This window comes from Octopus bimaculoides, chromosome 10, assembly GCF_001194135.2.
Source record: "Octopus bimaculoides isolate UCB-OBI-ISO-001 chromosome 10, ASM119413v2, whole genome shotgun sequence".
In the NCBI taxonomy this organism is placed as follows: Eukaryota; Metazoa; Mollusca; class Cephalopoda; order Octopoda; family Octopodidae; genus Octopus; species Octopus bimaculoides.
The window spans coordinates 47,562,439-47,569,752 of record NC_068990.1 but is presented as its reverse complement, the minus strand read 5'-3'; the positions used below and the strand labels follow the sequence as shown (position 1 = coordinate 47,569,752).

The window sequence follows — 7,314 nt, the reverse complement described above, 5'->3', positions numbered from 1 at the left end:
ATATATATATATATATATATATATATATATATATATATATATATACAGATATAGTTATCATCATCATTGTTTAACATCTGTTTTCCAAGCTGGCATTGGTTGGACAGTTTGACTGAGGACTGGCAAGCCAGTAGGCTGCAAGCTGCACCAGGCTTCAATATGTTCTGGCAAGGTTTCTACCGCTGGATGCGCTTCCTAACGCTAACCACTCCAAGAGTGTAGCGGGTACTCTTTACATGCCACTGGCATCAGATCAAGTCAGGTGGCACTGGCATAGACCATGTTCAGAAGGTGAATTTTATGTGACACCAGCACAGGTGCTAGTCAGCCATGACTATGATTTCACTTGGCTCAACAGGTCTTCCCAAGCACAGCATGTCACCCAGCAATTCAAGGGTACTTTTAAGTGGGCTGGTTATGCAACACTGGTATTAGCTTCAGCTGCAATCTCACTTTACCTGCTGGGTCTTCTCAATCACAGCTTATCTCCAAAGGTCTTGGTCTCTTGTCATTGCCTCTGTGAAGCCCAACATTTGAAAGTCATGCTTCACCACCTCATCCCATGTCCTCCTGGGTTTACCTCTTCCACAGGTTCCTTCCACTGTAAGGCTGTGACACGTCACACAGCTCTCCTCTTTCATACACAGCACATGACCATCCCAGAGCAGTCGTCTCTCTTGCACACCACATCTGATGCTTCTTATGTCCAACTTTTCTCTCAGGGTGCTTCCACTCTGTCGTGTATGCTCACTGACATTACACATCCAGCGAATCATACTAGCTTCATTTCTTTCAAGCCTACACATGTCCTCAGCAGTCACGGTCCATGTTTCACTACTGTGTAGCATGACTGCTTTCACACATTCATCCTACAGCCTACCTTTCAGTCTGAGTGAGAGGCCCTTTGTTACCAGCACAAGTAGGACCTTTTTAAACTTTGCCCAGGCTATTCTTATTCTCTCCGGTATGTTATGGAATCTGTTTTCTGTACATTTTCAGTGTTTATTGCCCCTGTGCATTTGTCACATACAAAAACTATCTTCCTGGTTAACCTTTCTTTGATATTGCTGCACCTCTTATGTATTCATAGCTTACACCAGGTACATCTTATGGTGTTTCTAGCTATGCCTTTTCTACAAATCGAGCAGGGCCATCTACCTGAAGGGGTTTGTGATTTGTCTGCCTTCCTACTTACTAAGACTTTGGTTTTAGCAAGACTGATTCTAAGGTCCTTTGATTTTAGACCTTGCTTCCACACCTGAAACATCTTATCTAGTTCTGGTAGTGACTCAGCTTTTAGAGGAGCTCTCAAGGGAAGCTTGTCTTGAATTCCTCTGTTATTGCCTGGAGGACTATGATGAATGAGGACTGATCCTTGGTGAACCCCTACTTCTACCCAGAATTCCTCACTAAACTTGTTGCCAACCCTCACCTTACTGACAACATTCCTGTACAGGGCTTGTACAGTTCTTACCAACTGCTTGTCTATCCCTAGTTACCACATTGACCACAGATAAGGGATTGGGGGATCTGTCAAAAGCTTTCTCTAAGTCAACAAAAGCCAAGTACAGAGGTTTATCTTTGGCTAGGTATTTCTCCTGCAGTTGCCATTCCAGAAATATAGCATCAGTGGTGCTTCTATCTGGCACAAAGCCAAACTGCATCTCATCTAGGCTAACTCTCTCCCTAATTAATTGGACTATGACCCTCTCCATGACTTTCATTACCTGATCCAGCAATATGATACCCCTTTAGTTTTGCCTATCTAAAGTATCACCTTTACCTTTGTAGCAGTTGACTATAGTGGTGCTACACCAGTGATTGGGTATGACTCGTTTGTGAACTACCTGATTTACAATACGAGTGACTAGACCATCACTCACACCACCAGATATTTTAAGCATCTTAGCAATGAATCCTGATGGGCTAGGGGCCTTGCCTGTCTTCATATCCTTAATTGCTTTATCTACCAGTGTACTGTTGATTCGGGTAGCTGGTCCCTCAATTGGGTCAACCTTTGGCAGACTCTCCCCCTCCCATTCATTCTCCACATTCAGCAGACTTTCATAATGGCATCACTAAGCCTCTTTCTTTGTAGAATCATTAAACGCAAGTGCATCATCATCCATGCAGACATATTTCTCTCCTATGACATCACAATTTTCTCTCAAACACTGTCTTGCAATCTGAAATACTTCAGTACTCTGGTCCTCATGTCGCTGAACATCGGCAAACTTCTTTTCTGCTTCTCCCTTGGCTATATATGGCTGTCTCTTAGCTTCCCTTCTGGCTATGATATAGTTCCCTGCTACTCCTACTCTTCCAGGCGTTCTAGGCCTGTTTCTTTGCTCTAATGGCCCTGTCTACAGTATTATTCCACCACTATGTTACCCTAGGTCTGGAAGGGACTTTGCACCAGCCACAAACGCTGTGTGCGTTTATGAAATTCAAAGGTACAGCCTTGTCATACAATGTATCACGCTGATTCTGTCTGAGAATTACATTAAGGGTACACGTGTTTGTGGAATACTCAGTCACTTACACGTTAATTTCATTGAGTAGGTAATTCATTTGATCGAACCACTGAATGCTCATCGTTGAAACCGCTGGAGAAATCATGTATGTATGTATGAAAGAAACAAGAAACTGCAAAAATAAATCTAAAAATAAGGCGTAGGAGTGGCTGTGTAGTAAGTGGCTTGCTTACCAACTACATGGCTCCTGGTTCAGTCCCACTGTGTGGCACCTTGGGCAAGTGTCTTCTACTATAGCCTCCTTGTGAGTGGATTTAGGTAGACGGAAACTGAAAGAAGCCCGTCGTATATGTGTGTGTGTGTGTGTGTGTGTGTGTGTGTGTGTGTGTGTGTTTGTACCCCCAACATCGTTTGACAACCGATGCTGGTGTGTTCACGTCCCCGTAACTTAGCGGTTCGGCAAAAGACACCGATTGAATAAGTACTAGGCTTACAAAGAATAAGTCCTGGGGTCGATTTGCTCGACTAAAGGCGGTGCTCCAGCATGGCCACAGTCAAATGACTGAAACAAGTAAAGAGTATGATTCGTAAAAACAACTACATAAAAATTAAGTATAACAAGAGTAAAAAAATACATAAGCATAAAACAGATTTATGTATATGTCGGTGTGCGTGGATAACTGAGTGTGTGAATGACTATGTGTGCGAGTGTTTCGGTGACGGTAACTATCAAGAGAATGAAAGTCGGTCTTGAACATCAAAGCGTGTGTGGTATATCAAAACAAAAAATAAATACATAAAATCTTTTTACAGATTTTACCGAACACGCCATCAAAACAAGGAAGGAATGACAAATAAAATATCTATATCGAAAGAATACCAACACAAACACATATATATACGAATATAGACACACACACACACACACACACATATATATATTTATATATATATATATAAGGCATCCGCTGATCTCATTCCATAGATCTTCGCGATCTTCGACTTGGTTGTCTTCTGTCACTGGACACCCCACCTATATATATATATAATGCGTGTATGTATATATGAATATATTAGGTATAGAACCAGTGTTTTCTTGGATGTAATCATCCCTTTAAGAGGTTAATATATTCTCTAATTAACATATATATATATATACATATATAGATATATACAGGCATTATATATATATATATATATATATATATACATACAGGCATTATACATATACATACATACAGGCATTATATGTATACATACATACAGGCATTATATATACATACATACAGGCATTATATATACATACATACATACAGGCATTATATATATATATATATATATATATATATATATATATATATATATATATATATATATATATATATTCACACAGACATACAGACGTACAAAATTCTTATGAACGAGAAATTCTAATAGAAAGCAGTATTTAAATTGACGCACCTTGGGATCGAACCAAGAAGCACGTGGTCACAAGATGATACTTAACGATGTATCCATGTATTTGGCATGGTACTAATTATCTATTGTTTGCAATTAAATTTCATATCAGTTGTAAAACATTGCAGGAAAATATGTTCGTATGCATGTCGTATTTCTGTATGAATGTAAATGATCACACGTATAATATCGTTTTGTATACTGAAATTTTACTTACAAAAACGAAACAAAAAAGAAAAGAAAAAAAAACCTTCCTTGAAATTATATCACCGAAAATCATGTTAAAGCAATAAACAAAATGTGTGATTTAATTATCAGGCTTTGTTAACTTTCTATTTAAAGAAAAATGGAATAATATTTCTTATCACTCATGCAATTTTATTTAAGATAATAAAATCAATAATTTGAGTAATGAAGATTCTGTTACGATGTAGATCCAATATTTTTTTCCTTTACGCAAAATTTCGTATGTATAACCCCTTTTCATGGTTAGTACTAAGTATAATATATACTAGAACGTTGGGAGACAGACACATGGCCAATCTGCATACGTTGTAAATGTTGAATGATTTTCCAGCAGCCTGCATGAACATATTCATACCATATACACGCGTACATTAATAAATGTATGAGTAATAAAGGTATACTTAAACGTATTCGTTACCTATGTGTACGTAACTATGAACTCCCCTCTTTTACGCTGTAAGAACTGATTTATTAATTAAATGAAGCTTTAAAACTTAAGACTCAATTAAACAGAATATCTGGAGTTAATTAATTTTTTTAAAAATCAAGTAAACAACGAAAACAACAATAGATAAAGAAAAACCGTTATCCGCTACGTACCCACCTTTATAATTCCTGGTATGATCAGCTTTTGGTCAGACTCAATTACAATAAGACACCGTTAATTTTTTTGTCTTTGAAAACAGACAAGAAGGCTATGCAACTGTGTAACCTTGAGTGGTTGTTACCGTTTCTCACCAAACGATCTAATCAGAGTGAAGTGCAGTACGAGAGAGTGGGACACACACACACACCTCCAAATACACGATCAAAATGAAAGTGAAGACGAAACTAAAAAAAGACCACTAGAATCCTTCTTCTACACATCTGAAGGAAACACGGTATCTTATCAAAACTAAAGTAGCAGTTAGTACAGTTCCCAAGTAACCACTTCAACGACCACTGACATCTAAGCTATTTCATTCACTCTTTCTCTCAATCTTATTGCTTTTTCCTTCTGCCTTTCTAAAAGTGCAACACCCACTTTCGTTCACTCTTAGCTGTTTTCTCTTTCTTTACCCTTTATTTTGTTTTTACGTCTCTTCCCTTCCTTCTGTTAAATCGTTATTTCTTTCTTTCTTGTTCCTTTTATTTATATTGTTCTCTCCCAAATTCTCGCCCTAATTTTTTTCCCATGCCATCCCCCGCTTCTCTCTATTTCTTATCTTATTCATTTTTTTTCTTCTTTCTCTCTATTATTTTAAAATTTCATCTGTTTTATTTCTCGCCAGAGTTCTATGTCTCCCTTCCTTTTTTTTTTTTAAATCTCTTTCTCGATTCTTTCTCCGGAAAGTATAACCATCACAACTTCTTAATAACCCCTTTCACACATTGTTAAGGCTTCGCAATGATATTAAAAAAAAAAATCGTTATCAATCTATTTACAAAGACAATGTTTATTCGCATAGTTTAGCGTTAATGACAGTTCATAGAAAAGGGAAGCGTGCACGTTGTGATATCCATGCACATATAATTATGCAAGTGATGCGGTTTCAACTTGGAATTGCACACTCTGGTATCGTGACATTAGCAGTACAAGTAACTTCAGCAACAATATTTACAACAAATGTACTCTGATTAAAAAAACAAACAAGAAACAGAACTGATGGTTGCTATAGAAGCAGAGAGAGAGAGAGAGAGAGAGAGAGAATCTAAAGGCGCAGAATTAACTGTGTAATTAAGAAGTTCGTCTTGCAGTCAACTTCGTGGTTTCCAGTTCCATTTCACTGCGTGGCACCTTGGTCAAGTATTCACTACAATGCCCTTGTGTTGATCAGCACTCCGTAAGTGAAATTTGGTAGACGAACATTATGCAGGAGCTTATAGTATATTTGTCTAATAGCTTATTAAGTAAGCTTTACTGCTCGATACTATTTTTTTCAAAGTTATCCCTCTCTTTGGTTACATTATAATTACAATGAAAAGAATTGCGAAGACTATATTTTATTATTGAAATGTTTGATAAAATATAAAATGTGCATGAATTTGTTTTATAATAAATCATGTATATACACATATTCTAGCGTTAATGACAATCTATAAAATAGGGAAGTGCGCACGTTTATAGATTTATAACGATATAAATGAAGTAGTTTCAACTTGAATTTTAAACCAGGGTGCTTGCTTATTCAGTTACAAATTTTAATCCTTTAAGTAGCGTTCGTAACAAAAGCACAATGATTAAAAAGCAAAAGAAAAAAAGCCGCATTTACTGCAAACCAAACTAAGCAATGTTCTCTTAAGAGAAAGAAGTATCTAACTAAATCACAAACGTCACTTGCAAAAGAGTATGACCAGCAAATATTTATCGCGCTCACACTAATGGTTTTAGGCACCTAAGTAATAGAGCTAGTAGGCATAGGTACACTCAATTAGCCCTTTACACCCAACGGAACATCCAGAATGTGACAGTGGGAGGCAGAACGGGATGCGCTAATACTCTATTAGTTCTTATTGTACTAAGTACATTAGTAAAATACAAGTCACCCGGATCAATAATGAACCCATACGCCTTGACTAAGAAAAAATATGGAATATTAATTTTATTACATTTTAGAAAATTTTTTTGCTTTTAATAAAATATTTGTAATAACGAGATCACTGTGTCAAAAAGATTTGGAACTCTTGTTTCAAAGTTGTCTCTCGACCTGGTAGAAATAACAGCAAATCTCAAATTACACTCTACTACAAAAGAAATGTCACATTGAATAACGTAGTCCAAGATTAGCTATCTAATAGGTGTAAAACCATACAAAACATATTGAATTCTAACCGAATTAAAGACAAGATGTTGCGGTCACGGCTGGATTGTCTTCGATCAAAGGTTTAGTAAACCAGTGTTTGACCTAGCGTAAAGCAACTTCCTTGATAAGCCCCGAATGGAATTTTTGCATTAATTTAATTTTGCAATTCCTTTGTTAAATCCAGATATTACCTTAATTTTATTGGTTAATATATAGTTTAACTCCCGATCACCAAAACAGAGAGCCCCCCCCCCCCAGTCTAATAGGTGTAAAAAAATGTATAGAAGACGAACATGAAAACAAAAATTTGCGCTAACGAATGGGGAGGGAAGGAAAGGACTTTCGGAAAATTC

The 7,314-nt window shown here is 36.9% G+C and overlaps 1 protein-coding gene across 3 annotated transcripts in view; it reads right to left on the bottom strand.

The window, feature by feature from the left end:
- The window catches only part of LOC106874401 (mitochondrial glutamate carrier 1), an 81,828-nt gene that overhangs the window by 73,148 nt on the left and 1,366 nt on the right, over positions 1–7,314 (bottom strand). Inside the window, exon 1 of one of the 3 annotated variants that reach the window (XM_052971169.1) lies at positions 4,779–5,186. The exons of 1 other annotated variant lie outside the window; for it this stretch is intronic. The gene's annotated coding sequence lies outside the window, so the exon portion shown is untranslated. Of the gene's footprint in view, positions 1–4,778; positions 5,187–7,314 lie in introns of those variants that run through there. One more of the 3 variants, XM_052971168.1, reaches the window with a different exon arrangement.